The sequence below is a fragment of the Mesoplodon bidens genome (genome assembly GCF_964165515.1).
Source record: "Mesoplodon bidens genome assembly, contig: HAP1_SCAFFOLD_528, whole genome shotgun sequence".
Classification (NCBI taxonomy): domain Eukaryota; kingdom Metazoa; phylum Chordata; class Mammalia; order Artiodactyla; family Ziphiidae; genus Mesoplodon; species Mesoplodon bidens.
In genome coordinates this window covers 20,107-41,286 of record NW_027672313.1, presented here as the reverse complement: position 1 = coordinate 41,286, position 21,180 = coordinate 20,107, and the positions used below count along the sequence as shown (strand labels likewise).

The following is a 21,180-nucleotide window of genomic DNA, read 5'->3' as shown; positions in this document are numbered from 1 at the left end:
GATATTATGTGCAGCTGGGAGGTCTCTTGTGGGCCAGTGTCCTGAATTTGGCTTCCCCACCTCAGAGGCACAGCACTGACTCCTGGCTGGAGCACCAAGAGCCTTTCATCCACATGGCTCAGAATAAAAGGGAGAAAAAGTAGAAAGAAGGAAAGAAAGAAGGAAGGAAGGAAAGAAAGCAAGAAAAAAGAAAAGATAGATAAAATTTAAAAAGTTATTAAAACAAAAATAGAAAATAATTATTAAGGAAAGAAATATTTTATAAGTAAAAAAAAAAATTGACAGACCGAACCATAGGACAAATTGTGAAAGCAAAGCTATACAAACAAAATCTCACACAGAAGCATACACATACACACTCACAAAAAGAGGAAAAGAGGAATAAATAATATATCTTGCTCACAAAGTCCACCCGTCAATATGGGATGAACCATTGTCTATTCAGGTATTCCACTGATGCAGGGTACATGAAGTTGATTGTGGAGAATTAGTCCGCTGCTCCTGAGGCTGCTGGGAGAGATCTCCCTTTATCTTTTTTTGTTTTTGTTGTCTGTGTTTTGTTGTTTGTTTTTGTTTTTGACCCTGGTGTGAAATATCTTTTAAAAATATATTTTTGAATTAAGTGTACTTTCATTTATTTATTTATTTTTAACTGTACTGGGTTTTCATTTCTGTGTGAGGGCTTTATCTAGTTTTGGCAAGCAGTGGCCACTCTTCATTACAGTGTGCAGGCCTCTCACTGTCGTGGCCTCTCTTGTTGTGGAGCATAGGCTCCAGACGTGCAGGGTCAGTAGTTGTGGCTCACGGGCCTAGTTGCTCCACGTGGCATGTGGGATCTTCCCAGACCAGGGCTCGAACCCGTGTTACCTGCATTAGCAGGCGGATTCTCAATGATTGTGCCACCAGAGAAGCCCCCCTTTCTCTTCTTTGCTCGCACAGCTCCTGTGTTTCCGCTATGAATTTGGCCCTGCCTCTGCATGTAGCTTGCCTGAGGGTGTCTGTTCTTCGCTCAGACAGGACAGGGTTAAAGGAGCCACTGATTCAGTGGCTCTGCCTCTCTCAGGCCGTGGGGATGGAGGCATATGGATGCAGGTCTGGCCTGTGGTGTCCAAATCTGGCGTGACTTTGCAGCAGCCTGAGGTGCACAATTAATTCTCCTGGGGAAGTTGTCCCTGGATCTCGGGACCCTGACACTGGCGGGCTGCTCTGCTTCCTGTTCACGGAGGCATGAGGAGGGACCTGTGCTTCTACACAGGATTCTAGGTGGTGGCAGCAGCAGCCTTAGCATCTCATGCCCATCTCTGGGGTCACGCTGATAGCCACAACTCGCACCCTTCTCTGGAGCTCCTTTAAGTAGCGCTCTCCTCACGCACCAGGAATCAAAGAGGGAAGAAAATGTCTCTTGCCTCTCTGGAAGCTCCAGACTTCTTCCCGGACTCCCTCCCGGCTAGCCGTGCTGCACTAACCCATTCAAGCTGTGTTCACACCGCCAACTCCAGTCCTCTCCTTGCGCTCTGACCCAAGCCCGAGTCTCAGCTCCCAGCTCCTGCATGCCCCGGCCATTGAGCAGACCAGCCTCTTGGGCTGGTGAGTGCCAGTCATCACCGATACTCTGTGTGGGAACCTCTCTGCTTTGCCCTCCGCACCCGTTGCTGTGCTCTCCTATGTGGTTGCAAAGCTACACCCCTCAACCACCAGCAGTCTCCGCCCACAAAGGGGCTCCTAGTGTATGGAAGCCTTTCCTCCTTCACAGCTCCCTCCCACTGGTGCAGGTCCCATCCCTATTCTTTTGTCTCTGTTTTTCCTTTTATTTCTTTTGCCCTACACAGGTATGTGGGGAGTTTCTGGCCTCTTGAGAGGCCTGAGGCCTTCTGCCAGCGTTCAGTAGGTATTCTGTAGGAGTTGCTCCACGTGTAGATGTATTTCTGATGTATCTGTGGGGAGGAAGGTGATCTCCGTGACTTACTCTTCTGCCATCTTCCTGAACTCCCCCTCTATTTCTTTTTAAACAGAGAGGACAAAGGAAAAAATAGCAAACCAATGGTTTACCAGAACAGGTGGATTTAATCTTTTCTCATAAGCTTGGATGTGAGGCAAATTCCATGCTGGTGGGAGGGGCTGAGCCTTTCATACTATCACCTGAACCTGCAGAGCTAAAGAAAGGCTGGTCTTTCCCACAGACAACAGGGTACGGGCCTTTGACAAAAGAAGGATATGACACAATTGGATTAATAACTCTTTATTAAGAATTCCAACTCCAAACAGTAGAAAGCAGCAGCAACAACAAAAAGTCCTCAGAAGAACATAAGGCTCAGCATTTGCGACAACTATAAGAGAAATGGAAATAGATTGATTTGACTGAGAATGAGGTAGATGGGTGTAGAGGGAATAGCGAATGGTGTATCGTACATAGGGGACATCCAAATCATTGCCGCTCTAGTTGCAGCACAGCTCAAGAAACAGTGCTTGAATGTGGTGTCCCAGCTTTTGCTTTGATACTCGTTTCACTATTGCTGACATCCTGGGGTGAGGAGAAAGAGAGTCTGTGAAGTAAACAGAGAGGAAAGACTTACAGAGACAAAGTTAAGAGAACAGTGAAGATGAGTTGCATAGCTAGCTGATGTTTCCCACCCCAGGCAGGACCTGTTTCTGTTTGCACACTGACCCAACTCAAGCCTGAGTTGATCTTTGATCTTACTTGCTGTCTTGATAAAGGAGTAGAACATAGATACACCCTGGAACAGCATGATGATCTCTAACTTGTACTCTGTCTGAAGAGGGTGGAAACGAGGAGGGGCAACAGGGTCACTGGGATGGACAGTACCAGTAACCTGGGCAACCACCACCACAGGTGCAGTGAGTGAAAGGGTCTTACCTTAAAATAGTCAAGGAACTGCTTGAGGGGCATCTCTTCACCATTAGGCTGCAGCCACTGTACCTCAAAGCAATCCCACAGTGACCACTGCTGGTTGTAGTATTATGGGACAAAGCACAGAGTAAAGCACAAAGAGTAAAATGGGAGCAAGCCCTAATCATACGCTCCTCTTCATTTCACAAACATGCCAGTTCCATTCCTACTTTGCACAGGTTCAAACAATGAACAAAGATACACAAAATTAAAAAAGCCTCTCACCAGGTATGATGAAAACTAGAGCCAGTTCTACCGAAATAAGATACACACAACTTCTACGCATGCACACACACACATAGCATCAATCACTGATGGGCAACACCAAAGGATTCTATAAAAGCAAGCCCTTACCTGGTGATGGTGTGGGGCAAGGGGCTCAGAGAAACGGAAAAAAAAGGAAGGGCCAAGTTGATGAAGCTGTTCTTATAGGACTCAAGCTGTTGGTGTCCCTGAACTACCTTGTACAGCTCCAGACCTGCAAGGCCAACTATAGCTGCTATGGCTGGAATGATCTTCCCTGCAATCAGCTTGATCTGTAATACAGAAGGTGATGAGAAGACGTAGTTGTTAGAGACGTTCAAGGTCTACAGAAGACTTCAAATGTGGCAGAGTTAAACTTGGAAAATTATGCAAGGTTAGGTATAGACTATTGTAGTCTTATGCCGGTCAGCAGGGGGAATGTTATAGCTCTCTGCCCGGAGACTCGATACAGCCACAATGAAATGCATATGAAAGTTGCTGTCATCATCCTGTTGTGAGTGGAGACAGAGGAAGAACAGGAGAGACAGAGTTAAGGAGAAAAAGTTTTCCTGGATACTGGGAACTGAGGTATATTCACCTCAATTACCTGCCAGACCAGCCAAATACTAGCCCAGACCACAAAAGATACTTGGGTCATCCGATGCAGGAGAAACGGGTCCGTGCACCAGTCGGGGAAGATCCCACATGCCAGGGAGCGGCTGGGCACAGGAGCCATGTTTGCTGAGCCTTCACATCCGGCGCCTGTGCTCAGTAATGGGAGAGCCCACAAGAGAGAGAAAGCCACGTACCGAAAACAACAACAACAACAACAACATAATTACAGTCAGGCCTGTAATCCCCAAAAAACTTAGGGTGGCTCAGCCATTTCTCATACACGGTTGAGGTCCCCATCACAGCAGATCTTGAACCCAGGGAGGCTCTCTGGTTGGTCAGCATGGCTTGAGCTCCTGCAGGTGATTATCCACTGCGGAAAGGGAGGAAGTACACGTTAGTCCTTAGATACATGTTAAATCCCTGTTCACGGTCTGAGGTGCCAGCAGGAATCCAGGGTGGGGCAGAGATGTTCAGGCAGATAAAGGATTTGAAAAGGAGAGACATCATGGGAAAGAGAAAAGAAGGGGGAAAGATAGGGCAGAAAACATGTCAAACATGTGTGTGGGACATGGAGATATGTAGAGACACTGAGGGCAACAGGTAAAGCCACTAAGAAAGGATATAGACAGCAGCGTTAATCATGACAGATAAGAGGTGAAAGCACAGAAGTTGTTCACTGCTGAATGAGTGGACAGAAAAATGTGATCTATCCATCCAATGAAATATTAAGCCTTAAAATCCATTCCATTAAATAGTAAGCCTTCCAAACTGGAAGTCTACTATATTTAAAGATGGTAAATCCTTTGTGTTTCTTACCACAATTAAAAAAAAAAGGAGTCAATGAGAACATACTTCAAGAGAAAGACATAGAGAGAGATGGGGAGACATGAAGGAAGATACGAGGGAAAACAAGAGACAGAGGGATAAGAGATACAGAAAGGAACATAGGGGGAAAGTGTACAGACAGCCAAGAAGGGAGTAATATGAAATGGGAGAGACGTGAAAAAATCTGAAGAGGGAGACCAAGGAGGATAAATGTGAAGATTATGAGAACGTTCAGAGAATGGGAAAGTTCAAAACACCTGAAAGGGAGACACGTAGGGTGATAAATAAAGAAAATATACAAAGAGGAGCATGAGAGAGTAGTTATTTCGGAAGGGAAATGCGGGGGATACATCAGGAGGGGAGAGATATACAGACGAAGAAATTGAAGGATATATACAAAGAAGATGAAATGTAGAGGAAGACTTACAGAGCATGAGACAGAATAGGGTAGAGGGGGGGAAATTTGAGTTGGGGGGTAGTTAGAGATGGAGAGATGAGGAGGGCTATCTAGAGAGGGAGATGAGGAAAGATATATGGAGGTTAAAAATAGGTTAGGCCTTCCCTGGTGGCCCAGTGGTTGAAAATATGCCTGCCAGGGCAGGGGACACGGGTTCGAGCCCTGGTCTGGGAAGATCCCACATGCCACAGAGCAAGTAGGCCCGTGAGCCACAAGAAGTGAAAGCCCTCACACAGAAACGAAGACCCAACACAGCCTAAATAAATAAATAAATCAGTAAATAAATAAATAACAATAGGGTAAACAGGCATACCAAAGAAGGGGGGAGGTGGATGAGGAGATCTATAATGAAATGAATCAAGGAAGAAATCAAGGCAGAGAGCCTACTGGTAAAGATCATATCCATTTGTCCCTGCATATGGACACAAAAAGAAACAGAGAAAGAACAAAACAAAGCAAACATACACACAGAAAAGAGCTGGACAACTGGTGCACCTGAGGGAGAAACAGTGGGAAGAACAAAGTAGTAGGGCATCAGAGAACTTGCCTCAACCAACCAACCTTATTTTAAATTGGAAGAAGCAAGGACCAAAGGACAGTGTGGATTAATCTCAGGCCTGAGATCTCAGAGCAGAGCCAGTGGCAAAACACAAGTACAGGTGAGGCTTGCATAGGTAGGTGATAAGTAGGATGCTAGCTCTAGGCCAACTAGATAAACATCCTCACCAACACACGAAGTGGTCTGCAGCTCCTGGTCAGAAACATGGATCTTGACACCAGACTTTGGGGTGAACTCAAGGACCTGCACAGACTGAATGAGTATGATCACAGAAGCTCGGTCCTGAGAGCCCCTCAGCCCATAGGCCTGGGCAAACAGGTTGGCAGCAGCTATCACCTAGTCCAGATGCAGGGGCTAAGAGAAGGCAAGGTATGGAGGGGTAAGCATATCAGTACTCACCTTAGGAGCTGCAGCCTCCTTCCCATCCACGTACCCACATTTGACCCGACTGTAGGAGACCTGAGGGAGGAGACTTCATTGCTGACATCAAAGATGAGCGGCTGTGCACAGACCAGAAAGGGGCTCCTGAGCTTGTAAGCTAGGAAAACAGAAAGATGTGGGAGAGTGGGACCTGAGAGGAGAGGTCTTTCTCATAATTGTGACTCCTCATTTTCAAGCCCGGAAGTCCCAAATTAGTATATCGCTGGGCACTCCCTTTGTGCCAGACACAGAGCTATTTATGAAACTTTTATGGATTGCCAGTCGTGTAGTAACATATTTAATTTATTAACTTAGTAAATATAAATCAACCCTCATAGAACTCTCATGAAATTAGGTCACCATTATTCCAACTTCCTACATGAGGCTACTAAGGCACAGAGAGAAAATACATGATTAGTCCCAATATCAAATGCAGTTGAGACTTGAAGCCACCTAGGTCCTGTGCTCTTAACACCAAAATTTCTCTTCTACAATCTCTATAGCCCTGACAGGGAATCTGGAATGACTCATGTCATATCTAAGGGAATAGGTACCAAGTATGTTGCTTGAGAGAACAGGGCTGGGCAGGTAGAGGAGAGAGGTTGGGAGGAACAGGTCTTTGACTTCAAAAATCACTCACTTAACCATTTAATGAGATCTCTGGGACTTGGTGGTCTTGCCACAAATGGATGAACTGCAATGAACCATGTCAAAAGCGTTTAACAAACTGCTTCCAGTAAGCCTATTCTGACAAATGGAGCCCAGAAGAGTGTAATACCTGGTTCGGAGGAAAGCTGTGCAGCAGCTGTTTGATGTTGTTGGAGCACTGGTTGTGCCAGTGCTAGTAAGACCACGTCACACAGTCAGCCCATGTATGTGGCCGCTGAAGCACCAGGCTGAGCTGCACAGCCTGCAGCACCTCTAGGGTTTGGATGCCTGCCAGGTGCAGTGTTTGCTCCACAAACTTTGAATCCCTATCAAGAATTAGAGAGGACACAAACTCAGAGTTACACAGTGATCCCAGAGGGAGCTTAACAGCATGAAAAGTCAGTGCTGACTCCCAAATGTATAAGGCCCAAGGAATCATTAGATTATTTGAAAAGTAGACCAGGTCCTAAGTGTTACACTGGTTACAGAATGCTTTGACTGACAGGCAGCAGACACGGTGAGCGAGGATTTGGACAGAATTACTCACATTAGGTACTGGTTGACGTTTTCTGCTGGCTGCTTGAAGAGACCTTCAAACTCATCCACGGCAGACAGAGCAAATCAACACTACGTGGGTTATGGGAAACAAATAAGTTTCTGTAGGCCTTAGGACCACCATCAGGAAATACAGCAAATAGTAAGAGCATGGCTGTTATGGGAGAACAGAGGAAGAAAACCCTCCCAATCTGTCTGGTCAAACTTGTCAAGCCCTCACCACTTCAATGTAAAAACCTATGATCTTAATCTGGGAAGAGGTTTACACACAAGTGTACATTCATGCAGAATTTATTAAGATGTACACATTACCCTAGGTATGTCATGCATCAATTCAAGAAAAAGTTAACACCAAGAATAAAACATGAACGATCTCTATGCAGGTTCTGGGGACTGGGAAGAAAGTAAGATAGAGGTTTGACCCCTGTGAATTCGGAGGTCGATAAATAGTCACTGGTGAAGTGATCTGGAGCACCTTGATGCTCGAAATCCAGGTTCAAAGGCCAGCTGTGCCACAGTCTTGTGACAATCAGGTATATCTTTACTTGTGTTTCCTCATTTTAAAGACAAACACTGTAACAGTAAAACTACACCTCAGGGAGTTAATAAGAAATAAGCAAACATGTACACATTTAAAGCTTAGTTTGAAAGTCACAAGGGCATATTAAGTATACATGTTTTTCAGAATTCCTGTGAGAGTTACTACTGTCATTCCAATTTTACAGATAAGGAATCTGAAGCATGAAGTGGTTAAGTCCAAGGGCACATAGTATATTAGTTTTAAAATCCTTTTTATTGGCCTTTCTGCATACTGGGTAGAGAGAAACACAATAATAGAACCATAACCTAGTAGAGGATTTATATGTATAGAAATGAACACACACACAAAAACACATCTCTTTCTCCGTCTCTCTGTATCTACACACACACACACACACACACACACACACACCAACATGGGATGCATGGAAAGGGAGAAAGACACATACTGAACTGACTCCACAAGTATAAACTCTTCCCTTCTGGAAGGAAAAGTGACAGACTGAACTGTTACTGCTCATTTTCTTCCTGTTCCCATACTTCCTAAACATAGCCTCAAAGACTGGGTTAAGAATCATTTTGATAAAAGGATGGTTATTTGTGGTTTGAAAGGGGACTGTAATTAGGGCCAAGTTCTGAGGACCAGTTAATGGGGTGCTTTTACTTTGTCAATGTACATGAGAGTTATGCTCTTTTGTATGTATGTGTACTATATAAACACAACTATGCTGACAAACTATTAAACATATTTTGGGAAACAATTAGAGAATTATTCCTAAATATGGACTTAATATTAGAGATATCTAAATAACTAGCAGAGATGATATTAAGTTAATTTTGTTCAACGACAAAATAGTATCCTGTACACAAAGAAACATATCCTCACCGTTTAGATATACACTTCTCACATAAAGTATTTCACATGGTATAAATAATACTTCCCTGTATGCTTGCAAAATAAAAATTTCAAGTTAAAGAAATCATTATGAAAAGCGTTAGGCTCCTAGGTTTAAAGTGAGTGAAGGAGAGTTAAAGAGAGGGCAGATATTACATACACTGAGGCTTCATCATCGGAATAACAAGAGTTTGGCAACTGAGACACTGTCCCAGTACATATCTGTTCCACCTCTTTCTCCCTGCAAGGCTGATCACCTGCAAAGTGTGCTCGATGACATTCGGGAAGTTCTTCAGTGTGCACCTGGGGATGGACTTGTCAGGAGGGTCCTGGCTGGAGCTGTATGACTCTGTCAGGAAGGGGATAAACCCTTACACATTACCCTTGGTACCCAGTGTGCCTGACTCCAGAAGAGGCTTTCGGTACAACACACAGCAGCAGTCCATATACGTGCCTGTGAGAAAGTTGCAGCAGGTGAGGGTGGGGAAAATAACATCAGGATAGGACACGGTGACACACACTCCCTAAAACACACACATTACTCTCGCCTCGTCCTCACCCATCCCCAAAACTCACGGGCATCCACATTGTCCGAGGCATTGTCCACACCATCCAGGTTTTGGAGGAATTTATCAATCATACACATGCTCTGTGTGAGGGCCCACACAGTTCTGATGGCTCATCACACGGATGTGTGCGTTTATCTGGTTCACAGCTGCAGCATCTGTATCAGACTTCAATTTCTGGGTAGTGATGGAGAAACAGAACTGTCATTCACATAATCACCCAACAAAACTTTACAGAGCTGTTCTGAAAACTGATTTAAGTAATGATGCACAAGACCTAGGCTCTGAGGTCAGGAGGCTCTGTGGTCTATGACAAATGCCACACAGCTTGGGCTGGGACAAATGAGGAATGGCGTGAATAAAAAAGGAAAACAGTGATACAATAGGAGACAATGGGTTGAGTATCTGTTCTTTTGTCTACCGAACATCCACTGTTTTTCGTTACTAGCACCCCGAGTTGGAGTGCATTCACGCAAAGAAAACCAAGGTCCTCTGAACTTACAAAAACAAAAAGGATCCTCTGAAAATCCAAGTCAGATCACATTCCTCTCCGCAAAACCCTCTATTGATTCCCACTTTCACTAAGGGTGAAATGAGCTGGTCCCTATTCCTTTGACAACCTTCTCTCTTACCATGATCTATCTCTGTCTCTACTCCTTAAACATAGCAGTCATATTCCAAACTCAGGGTTTTGCTCACACTGTTAACTTCACCTGGCATACTCTTCCCTGAGATTTCTTCCTGTTCTCGTATACCATCTTTAATTCTCTGCGGTTATACCACCTTTCCAATGTGGATTTCCTTTACCACACTGCAAACCACCCTCTCATGGCACTTCCAGTTCTATATCTTGATTTTCATTCTTGCCCCTACACAGTATGTTTCACCTTGTTATGTTCTAACCACATACAGTGCTATTGTATTTATTATTTGCTCTAGCAGTTGTCCAAAATGAAGTTAAAACAAAGTTTGTGGTTTCTTTTTTATCTGATGCACAGCTATCAGGATTTCCTACGTTTGATATTTAATCTGAGAACATTTTAAAATATTATTACTCCATTTAAAATTGGAGGGGCTTCCCTGGTGGCACAGTGGTTTAGAATCTCCCTGCTAATGCAGAGGAAATGTTTTTGAGCCCTGGTCTTGGAAGATCCCACATGCAACGGAGCAACTAGGCCAGAGCCACAACTACTGAGCCAGCGCGTCTGGAACCTGTGCTCCACAAAAAGACAGGCTGCACTAGTGAGAGGCCCACGCACTGCGATGAAGCATGGTCCCCGCTTACCACAACTAGAGAAAGACCTCACATAGAAAGGAAGCCCCTACACAGCCAAAAATAAATAAATAAATTAATTAATTAATATGGAATAATTCCATTATATACTACAAACACTATGAAAGAAACTCCAATACAAAGCGTTAATGACAGGAGTCAATCTGTATTTACAGTTTTACAAATTTTACTTATATAATGTCTTAGAAGATAGCTGAATTTTCGTTATTTACTGACTTTAATGTATTACATGTTTTGCTTGAAAGATGTCAGGGATATCCAGCCTCACAGAAAAAAAAAATCAATAACATTTTCAGATGACTGTTGATATTTAAAATTATATATATATCAAAACTTGACAAGCGATATTTCTTTAAAGTTTAGTTGAAAGGTAAAATACTGATCCACAACAATACCCTCTGTCTTTCTTTGTATTTTGAATGGCTCTTTAGTTAATGCACAGTTCTGTATCATCATGAATTGGTCTGGTCATTTGGAAAATACTGTGTTTTTGGGTTATGGACAGCCTCCTAGAACAGAGTGGAAAATTACCCTTTCACCTGATAAAATGAGGATAAAAAGGACATAATGTCTTAGTATTCTTAAAAGAGTTGTGATCTTTTGGACTTGAGGAAAGAGTGCTGCCAACCTCCACTGCATTAGAGAATCTCTCATTTACTATGTCTTCTCACTAGACAAAAGCAGAAACCTTTCATTTGCTATCTTATATATTCTAACTACTTAAGTAGTACCTAGTATTTGCATGATAAAATGAAAGGAAAGATAAACACTGGGCAGGCAAAATAACACTGAACTTTACAGAGACGCCCCAGATAGATCCCTCTATAATCTAGCTTCCAGAGTTCCACATTAGCCGTAACCAAAAACCAAAGAAAAAAAAAGATGGCTGGGGACAGGTTTAAACTCACAAATGAAAGATGTAATAAGTTTTCAATAAATATCTCCTGGAAGAAAGAGTGAGTGGTAGAGAAAAGAAATAAGGTAAGAACTGAAGGAAAGAGACAAACAAAAAAGTCCTAAGGTGGTCTTCCCAGGTGACACAGTGCTTGAGAGTCCACCTGCCGTTTCGGGGACATGGGTTCGTTCCCTCATCCAGGAAGATCCCACATTCCGTGGAGCGTCTGTGCCCATGATCCATGGCCGCTGGTCCTGAAGGTCCAGAGCCTGCGCTCCACAATGGCAGAGGCCACAACAGTGTGAGGCCCGCATACCAAAAAAAAAAAAAAAGTCCAAAGGCAATAAGACAGATAACCAGAAAAAGACAGGAGAAAAGTGAAAAACAAAGCTGAACCACATACCATATCCATTCCACTCACCTTGATATCCCAAGGTTGGAACAGAAACTGTCGATTCAGATTGGATTTTACTATGGTGTCCATGTCTGTAATGGTGATTGCCACACCCTCCCCACAGCCTAGCCCAGTCATGGCAAAGGTCTTGAGTAGCTCACAGCCAACGGCCCCTGCACCCACCTGGGAGGTGGCCAAGAAGAGAGACACAAGATGGTTAGGGTCACTGGGTAACAAAACCACTCCTCAGTCCTCACTACCCCTGCAGATGGCAAGAGAGTGTAAGAGGATCTATGACTGCATATTTAAGTCACAGTGCCATAAAAATCCATGGTCCTCTAAAGAAAGAGGCACAAGACCAGGATATAAAGGACCTGGTGCGAAGAAAATGGAAGAGGGATGAGATGAGGGTACAAGCCAACACCATCCCTTGTACACCACGAGGAGACTCCAGAAGAGGTGGCCAGAGCCTAGGGGACCTAAAGGTAGCTTTTGACCACAAGGTTCTCTCACCAAGAAGTATCACTGCTTACCCAGCTTCTCTTGCAGGTCAGAGCCAAATACAGCCACCTGCCCATCATAATGGTTCTGGCACTGAGTCATGTGAAGGGAAGAGAGGGTTAGGGAAAAGCCACGTTAAAAAGATCCACAATAATGTCTTCTCCATGGGCCCAAATCACATACTGGAAGGCAGGTGTCCTCTGTAAAGGCCTCTTTTTCCACAGGGAGACACTCAATGGCATCAAAGTACAGCTACTGTATAACAGGCATAAACTTTCCAGAGCAGCCCTGAGGAGTCGGTTAGAAAGAGAATGTGATCGCTGGTTAATCAGAGCTGGAAAGCAAGCAGCAGGGCTGGAAAGGAACCTGGCCCAGGCCCAGCACTGTCCGTCTCCACTCACGCTGACCTTCATAAACTCCTGGGCAGCCACACAACCAGTGAAGGAGTTGATGGGTGCCAGATCCCCAGGGGCCATATAAGCCGGCTTCTGGATGAGGTCTTCATCCAGACTCTTTTGCTGCACTGGTGGCAGAGCTTGAGAATTCAAGCCTGTGCTAGGGTCACCAGTTCTGTTGCATCCCCCTGGAAGGAGTAAAAGAACAATCACACCACTGTGGGGAGAGGGAGAGGTAGAAAAACTAAGTAGATGAAAAGGCATAGAGCAGCTTTGGTTCAAGGACCTGGTTGGCTTGCCCACCCATCTACCTCATTGTGGGGCCGAGAGGGCTGACCATGCTGGGCACGGAACTGGTGCAGGACCTGGAAGCCAATTTGTAGCTGAGGAGGGCGAGAATACTTGACAAAATTTGTTATCACAAAGTCCGGCTCTGCCTGTGAAGTAGGCAAGGTTTTCTGTGAAGAACAAGATATCAGAACCAAAAAAGTAAAATCGTGGAGATGCCTGGAACCCTACAACACACCCTCCTGCTCATAGTCACAAAGCTTATCCTCTTAGTTACTTTGACTTGACTGACAATGCCTCCACAGATGTAGTCAGAGAAATTGGAGGTATCACAGATACTAAAGGTGTAGGGACCTGGGGGATGAAAAGAATGAAGGGTTATCTGTCAATTCATTCCCTCCCAAGATCAACAGCACTATCAAAACAGGAATATGAAAACCTCCCACCTTATTCCTCACCTAACACCTTCCCCCATACAGTGGGAGTTTGGAGTTAACAGATATAAGCTATTATATATAAAATGGGTAAACAACAGGGTACTACTGTAGAGCACACAGAAATCTATTCAGTATCCTGAGATAAACCATCATGGAATAGAATATGAAAAAGAATGTATATATAGATAACTGAGTTACTTTGCTGTAAAGCAAAAAGTAACTAATTTTTAAATCAACTATACTTCAATTAAGAAATAAAAATAATGTATCGTACATCATAAAACAAAATCAAAAACGAAAACACAATGCTGATTTCTTCAGACAACACAGGTATTCTATGCCTAAATGCCACTCTAGAGAAAAAGAAGTAAGGCCTGAAAGGATCAGATGGCAACTACATAATTTCTCTAGAACAGACTCAAAAATATTAAAGGAACACAAAACACAACTCCAAAACGCTAACATTCACAATTACCTTCCATCCATCAACACTTACCAGAAACTTACCAGCAACATCTGTGGCTTTAGTTTTCATTAAATTTGTAATTTTTTGGTCCATTATTTCTTCAAAAACTCTTTTGGCCCACCCCTTTCTTGGGAATTTCTTTGACATGTGAAATATAGTTATAATAGATGTTTTAATGTTCTTGACCTGTGATTTTACATAACAGATGTGATTAACAAATTAACACACAAGAAAAAATTAGGAAGTTTAACAAAGTAGAAGAAACTATGCAAAATACAAAAGGTGTGTGTGGGGGGGGAAAGTCAAACAAGTCAAGTGCCTTAATACTCATGTAAATGGAGTTCTGGAAAGAGATAATGATATGGCAGTGAGCTCCGAAAGTAATATTTTCAAAAAACATGTGGGCAGAAATTTTCCCAATTTCATAAAACTATAAACCCATATTTAATAAATATTTAATAAACTGCAGAAGAGACATGGAGAAAACTATACAAATGTATATAATGTATTATATATATATATATATATATATATATATATATATATATATATATATATATATATATATATATATATATTCCTCTGTGCTCTGTTTTTGCCGAATCCCATGTTTTGGTATGTTGTGTTTACATTTTCATTCACTTCAGAGTATATTCTAATATCTCTTGCACACTGTTTGACTCTTTTATTACTTAGGAATGCATTGTTTAATTTCCACATATTTACAAGTTTTCACAAGTTCCTCCTATTACTGATGCCCATTATTCTTTCCTTTGTGGTCAGAGAACAATTTGGTGTGATTTAAATTATTGACACTTGTTTTATGGCCTAACGTGAAGTCTATCCTGGAGAACATTCCTAGTTCAAGTGAAAGGAAATTGTATTCTTCTGTTCTTGGGAGGAATGTTGTGTACATGTCTGTTAAGTGCACTCGGTTTATATCATAGTTTTGTTTAGGTCTTCTCTTCCCTTGGTGATCATATGTTTTGTAATTCATTTGGATAGGCTGTTGAACCTATTTATCTCTCTCTCAAATTTTGTAAGTTTTTGATTCAGGTATCTGGAACTTTTTTGTTAGGTGAGCATTTGTTTATAATTCTTGTGTATTTCAACAGATTTACCCTTTTATCAATAATATATTGTTAATCTAATATAATAATACAGTAATATATACTGTCCTTTGTCTCATTTTTTTATTTAAAATCTGTTTTGTCTGTTGTTAGTATAGTCACTATAACTCTCTTTCGAGTTTTCTTGGCATGAGACTTATCTTTGCAACATTTTACTTAAAATCTATTTGTTTCACACTAAGATTTGTCTCTTTAACAACATATAGGTGGTCATGTTTTTAAAAAATCCATACTGACAATCTGCTTTTTAATTGGACATCTTCTAGTGTACCACTTTTATGGTTATTTGTTATTTCTTTTACTATATACATTTTAGAGCCATTTTATTAGTGGTTGCTCTGGAATTAGGTTGTTATAAAGTAAACTGACAGTTTCTAACAACCTAGTTCACATTAATACCAACTTAATTTCAAAATATGAATTTTTTCTTTTATCTAGTTTATCCTTTTTCTTGTGTTGTTCTTATCATAAATTACATCTTTATACACTTTTTACATCAGCACCAATTAATTTTTTTTTCCTGTGGAGTAATGCTTTAAATCAGGTAAGAGAAAAAAGTAACTGCATTTGTTTACTATTGTTGCTTTAACACATTTTCAGGAATTCAATTGTTTAAAACTTTACAAATTGTTCTCTTAAAATACTACATGTTACAAGTCCCAAATCCATTTTACTGGGCTAAAGTCAATATGTTGGCAGGATTGGGTCCATCTGGAGACTCTGCTGGGAGAATGTATTTCCTTGCCCTTTTTTTTTTTTTTTTTTTTTTTTTGCTTAGTGGTTGCTAGTATTCCTAGTCTAGTAACCCCTTCTACTACCTTCAAATACATCAGTTCATTATCTACTTCTGTCATCACATTAACTTGTCCTCTGTCACCGACATCACCTTCATTCCTCTTATAAGAAGCATTTTGATTAGATCCACCCAAGGTAACCCAAGAAAATTTCCCATCTGAAGACTCTAATATAATCATATATGCAAAGTTTTCTGCATAAAATAACATACATGTCCTGGGGATTAAAATGTGGGCATATTGGGGGACTATTATTCAGACTACAATCATACAAACAAAAAAATCGTTTAAATTATCCTCTGTATTTACCTATATAATTACTTTTACAGATGTTCTTTCTTTCTCTGGATTTGAGTTATCATCAAAGTGTCTTTCATTTTAGTTTGGACTCTCTCCAAGAATTATCTCATCTTGTAGGGCAGATAGTTAGCAATAAATCCTCTCCGTTTTGTGCTTATCTGGAATTGTCCTAATCCTGTCCTCAGTTTCAAAAGATGGTCTTGCTGCATATAAAATTCTTGGTTGACAGTTTTTGTTTTTTTTTCTTTTAGCACTATGAATGTATCGAAGTGTTTTCTGCCCTGCATGTTGTCTGATGAGTAGTCTTTTTTTTTTTTTGGCTTAATTGAGAATCTCTTACATGTCATGGGTTGCTACACAGTGCTTTCACAATTCTCTCTTGGTTTTTGGCTTTCAGTAGTTTATGATATGTGTTGCTATGGATCTCTTTGAGTTTAACCTGCTTTGAGTTTGTTTAGCTGGGCGAATCTGTATAATGATGTTTTGCATCAAATTTGGGATGTTTCTTGGCATTAATTCTTAAAACTTTCTTTCTGCCCCCATAATTATTTTGACAACTCCCCAGGTTAAAGTACATCTGCACTGGGTGACCTCCAAATTATGTCAAATATAGACAGTCTTGCAAACGCAGAATTCCAAGGAACATCTCAGTCACATCAGATAATGATAAATCTTTGGAGATGAGGTTCTGAAAGAATTCTCACTTTGTTCTTCTCCTTCTGGTGGCTACTCGGATGCAAAAGGAATGCATACTCTTTCAATATGTACTATTATTAAGCTGGAAAAAAGGAGGATGGGATTGTGACCATTTAAAGTCTCTAGAGCTTGCTGATCTTACCAAGATTCAGTCATTTTTAAACACGTAAATACTTCCCTAGTTCCTGTGAAATTTTGTCAATTTCCAGAGTTCTGAAAAAGTTGAGTCTGACAACTTTGTAGGTTTGTAATGTAAAGAATTTTTGGAGGGCCTTACACTATCATCTTCTGACATAACTCATTAGCTGTCCTTTCTGAGGAAGAAACAATGATCCTTTCGTGTTCCAGCCCGCAGTTGGCACAAGAGAAGTGTTGGACCCTTCCAGTAATTCTTTCCATGATTATCAGCTGTGTGACCTGAAGACAGGGACCTCACTTCTCTGGGCCATCTATAAAATGAGGATAATGATTGTAACTTTCCCCATTGGTAGAGTTTAAATGACTAAATATGAATAAAGGGCATAAAAAAGAGTGTGACACAGAGTACATACTACCTAATTAACATTAGTAGCTGGAATACTATTAAATTACCTGGTGTATTATGACACCTGATAAAGACTTACATTCACCACACTGTAAAGATCATGTAAGTATTTGCTGTTCTTCTTATCATCACCTTCCTACCACCAATGGATGCTGAAAAGAAATTGCCTGTGATCACACAGCAGGGAGAGAACAATGCTGGATTTTTCATTTAGAAACTTTGCAGGTAACTGACATACTGGACCAGAAGGCTTTCCCTTCCTCATATACAGAAGTATGTACTTCTTCGCTAGACACAAGGCTCACAACTCTGTAACCCGTTAGGGAAAATTATACATAGTTTATGTACATGAATGAGCAAAGGCCATACTCTTCATGATAGATGTACATCTGTCCTAAATAGATCCTCTCTAAATTGGGACTATACTTTCCCTCATGAATAACCAATGCATGTAATTTTGCATGATAATATCTGTGTCCCAGCAGCACAACTGTTCTTTCTCCATTCCTGACAAGAAGGGCGCCATATGTTCATGAATGGTAGTAAAACTATAGAAAATGAAGTCCTAATGGTACCCTGTTTCTCTCCAGATCCCAGTTGACTATCTCCAGTATCCTTTCTTAGCCTGATTTGAAGACTATCTTTACGAGAAAAGTGATTTCCGATGAATCGAATCTTATTGACACAGATCTCCAAATGCTTGGAGGACCCTATAATGGAACTTGGGTCACAAAAGTCATTCTGGCAAGATCCCAACACTTGTACTAGGACCCTTACTTAAACAATATTCCTCAAATCCTGCCTTGATTAGAAATCTCCAATTTTACCCAAATCCACCTCCCTTTGGAGAACATTGCAAATACCATGTGCTATCGAAACATGGCCACCAATGACCATCTGCCAAATATTCCTAAGCCCTGGCGCAAAATGATATGCCCCCAAAGAGACATCCAAATCCCTCCCCTCAGTCCCTAAACACCACCTGTATAGGTCCCCTCCAGAATAGACATGCCCTAAATGGCACCATGGGCCATAGATGCAAAGACATACCTCAGGGTATACCTGAAGTTTAGATCCTTTCTACAAATGACATGTAGGCTTTTAGACAACTTGAACTCCTCTTGACTCATGAAACACTCTTATTTACCATTGCAACAAAAAGAATAGGAATAAACATACCAGGGGAGAGAATAGAGTTGTATGCAGAACACTATAAGATGCTGATGAAATAAATGAAAGATGATACAGACGGAGAGATATGCCATGTCCTTGGGTTGGAAGAATCAACATTATAAAAATGACTATATTACCCAAATCAATCTACAGATTCAATGCAATGCCTATCAAACTATCAATCGCATTTTCCAGGGAATCAGAAGAAAATATTGCACAATGTGTATGGAAATAAAAAGACACCGAATAACGAAAACAAACTTGAGAAAGAAAAACGGATCTGGATGAATCAGGCTCCTGCACTTCAGACTATACTACAAAGTTACAGTCCTCAACACAGTATGGTACTGACAGAAAAACAGAAATATACATCAATGTAACAGTATAGAAAGCCCAGAGATAAACCCACTCACATATAGTCATCTTATTTTTGACAAAGCAGGCAAGCATATACAATGGAGATAAGACATCCTCTTCAACAAGTGGTGCTTGGAAAACTGGACGGATACATGTCCAAGAATGAAATTAAAACACTCACTAACACCATACACAAAAATAAACACAAATGGATTAAAGTCCTAAATGTAAAGTCAGACATGACCAAACAATTAGAGGAAAACTTAGGCAGAACACTCTATGACATAAATCACAGCAAGATTCTTTTTGACCCACCTCCTAGAGAAATGGAAGTAAAAACAAAAATAAACAAATGGGACCTAGTGAAATTTAAAAGCTTTTGCACAGCAAAGGAAACCATAAACAAGACCAAAAGACAACCCTGAGAATAGGAGAACATATTTGCAAATGAAGCAACTGAAAATGATTAATCTCCAAATTTTACCAACAGGTCATGCAGCTCCAAACCAAAAACACAAACAACAATCCAAAAATGAGCAGAAGATCTAACTATACAGTTCTCCAAGGATGATATACAGATTGCCATAAAACACATGAAAGGTTGCCCAATATCATGAATCATTAAAGAAATGTAAATCAAATCTACACTGAGGTATCACCTCACATTAGTCAGAATGACCATCAACAAAAACGGTACAAACAATAAATTCTGTAGAGGGTGTGAAGAAAAGGGAAACTTCTGGCACTGTTGTTTGGAATGTAAATTGTTACAGTCACTACGGAGAAAAGTATGGAGGTCATAAGATACTACTACTAGAAATAGCATATGACCCAGCAATCCCACTACTGTGCTTATACCCTGAGAAAACCATAATTCAAAAGGAGTCATGGAACACAAAGTTCATTACAGGTCTATTTACAATAGCCAGGACATGGAAGCAACTTAAGTGTCCATGGACAGAAGAATGGATAAAGAATGTGTGGCATATATATATAAAATGGAATATTACTCAGACGTAAATAGAAATGAATTTGAGCTCTTTGTGGTTAGTTGGATGGATTTAGAGTCTGCCATATTTCGTGAAGTAAATCAGAAAGAAAAAAGAAAAAACTGTTTGCTAAGACTTATGTACGAAATCAGAAAATAAAAAGGTTCTGATGAACGTAGGGGCAGGAGAGGAATAAAGATGCAGATGTAGAGAATCGACTTGATAACACTTGCAGGGGCAAGGATAAGCTGGCACGAAGTGAGATAGTCATATAGACGTACATACACTACCAAATGTAAAATGGATAGCTAGTGGAAAGCAGCTGCATAACACAGGGAGATAAGTTCAGGGCTTTGTGACCACCTAGCTGGGTGAGATAGGGATGGTGTGAGGAAAATGCAATAGGGAGTGGAAAAGGTAATATATGTATATCTATAGCTGATTCACTTTGATATACAGCAGAACTTAATGCAATATTGTAAAGCAATTATACTCCGATATAGGTGTTAAAAAAAAGGAATATGCTGTGTATAAGAGCCATTTTAACTTTAAGGACACACATAAGCTAAAGGTGTGGGAATACAAACTGATAGTGCAAACACTTTCCAAACAAGAGCAGGACTGGCTCTCCCAATCTCATGTAATACAGACTTTCAGTCACAGTTGTTCAGAAGTGATAAATAAGGTCAGTATAAAATAATAATGGATCAATTTATCAAGAGGTTATAATAATTGTAAATATATATGTACTGAATGTTGCATGATTAAACAAATATTTAAATCAACCATTAAGAGATCTGAGAGGAGAAACCAACAGTAAAAATAATAATACTAAGGAACTATATTATCCCACTTTCTACCTTAGAAAATTAATAAAGACACAGAAGGTACCTAATAAACTTATAGAGAACTTCCATTCATCAGAACCAGAATCCACATGCTTCTTAAGTGCTGATGGAACATTCCCCCTGATAGTCACTGCCTTGGTACATAAAGCAAGCCTTAACAAATTTAAGAAGATCAAAACCACATTGAGCATCCTGTTTTATCATAACGTTATGAAGCTAGAAATCAGTAACAAGAGAAAAAGTGAAAAATTCCTAATATGTAAAATTAAACAGCACACACTGGAAAAATCTATGGGTCAAGGAAGAAGTCAAAAGGGAAATCTGAAACTACCTTCACATAAACAAAAATGACAACATACCAAAACTTTGGGGATGTAGCATAATCAATCTAAAGAGTGAAGTTTTAGCATTCATAACTTCTTTTATTAAGAGAAAAGAATGATCTTAA

General features: G+C 40.7%; 1 pseudogene across 1 annotated transcript; it reads right to left on the bottom strand.

Annotated features, from left to right (window-relative positions):
- Positions 1-1,447: 1,447 nt before the first annotated feature.
- LOC308610358 (ubiquitin-like modifier-activating enzyme 1) lies at positions 1,448-13,352 on the bottom strand (annotated as a pseudogene). Its single transcript has 18 exons — positions 13,255-13,352; positions 13,022-13,168; positions 12,723-12,898; positions 12,499-12,603; positions 12,328-12,408; positions 11,842-11,997; positions 9,242-9,408; positions 8,923-9,119; positions 7,223-7,287; positions 6,806-7,001; positions 6,084-6,145; positions 5,775-5,961; positions 3,759-3,913; positions 3,568-3,660; positions 3,263-3,444; positions 2,876-2,977; positions 2,699-2,771; positions 1,448-1,584 (listed from the first exon to the last, which is right to left on the bottom strand). The product of its transcript is annotated as a ubiquitin-like modifier-activating enzyme 1 (transcript).
- Between the last annotated feature and the right edge of the window lie 7,828 nt (positions 13,353-21,180).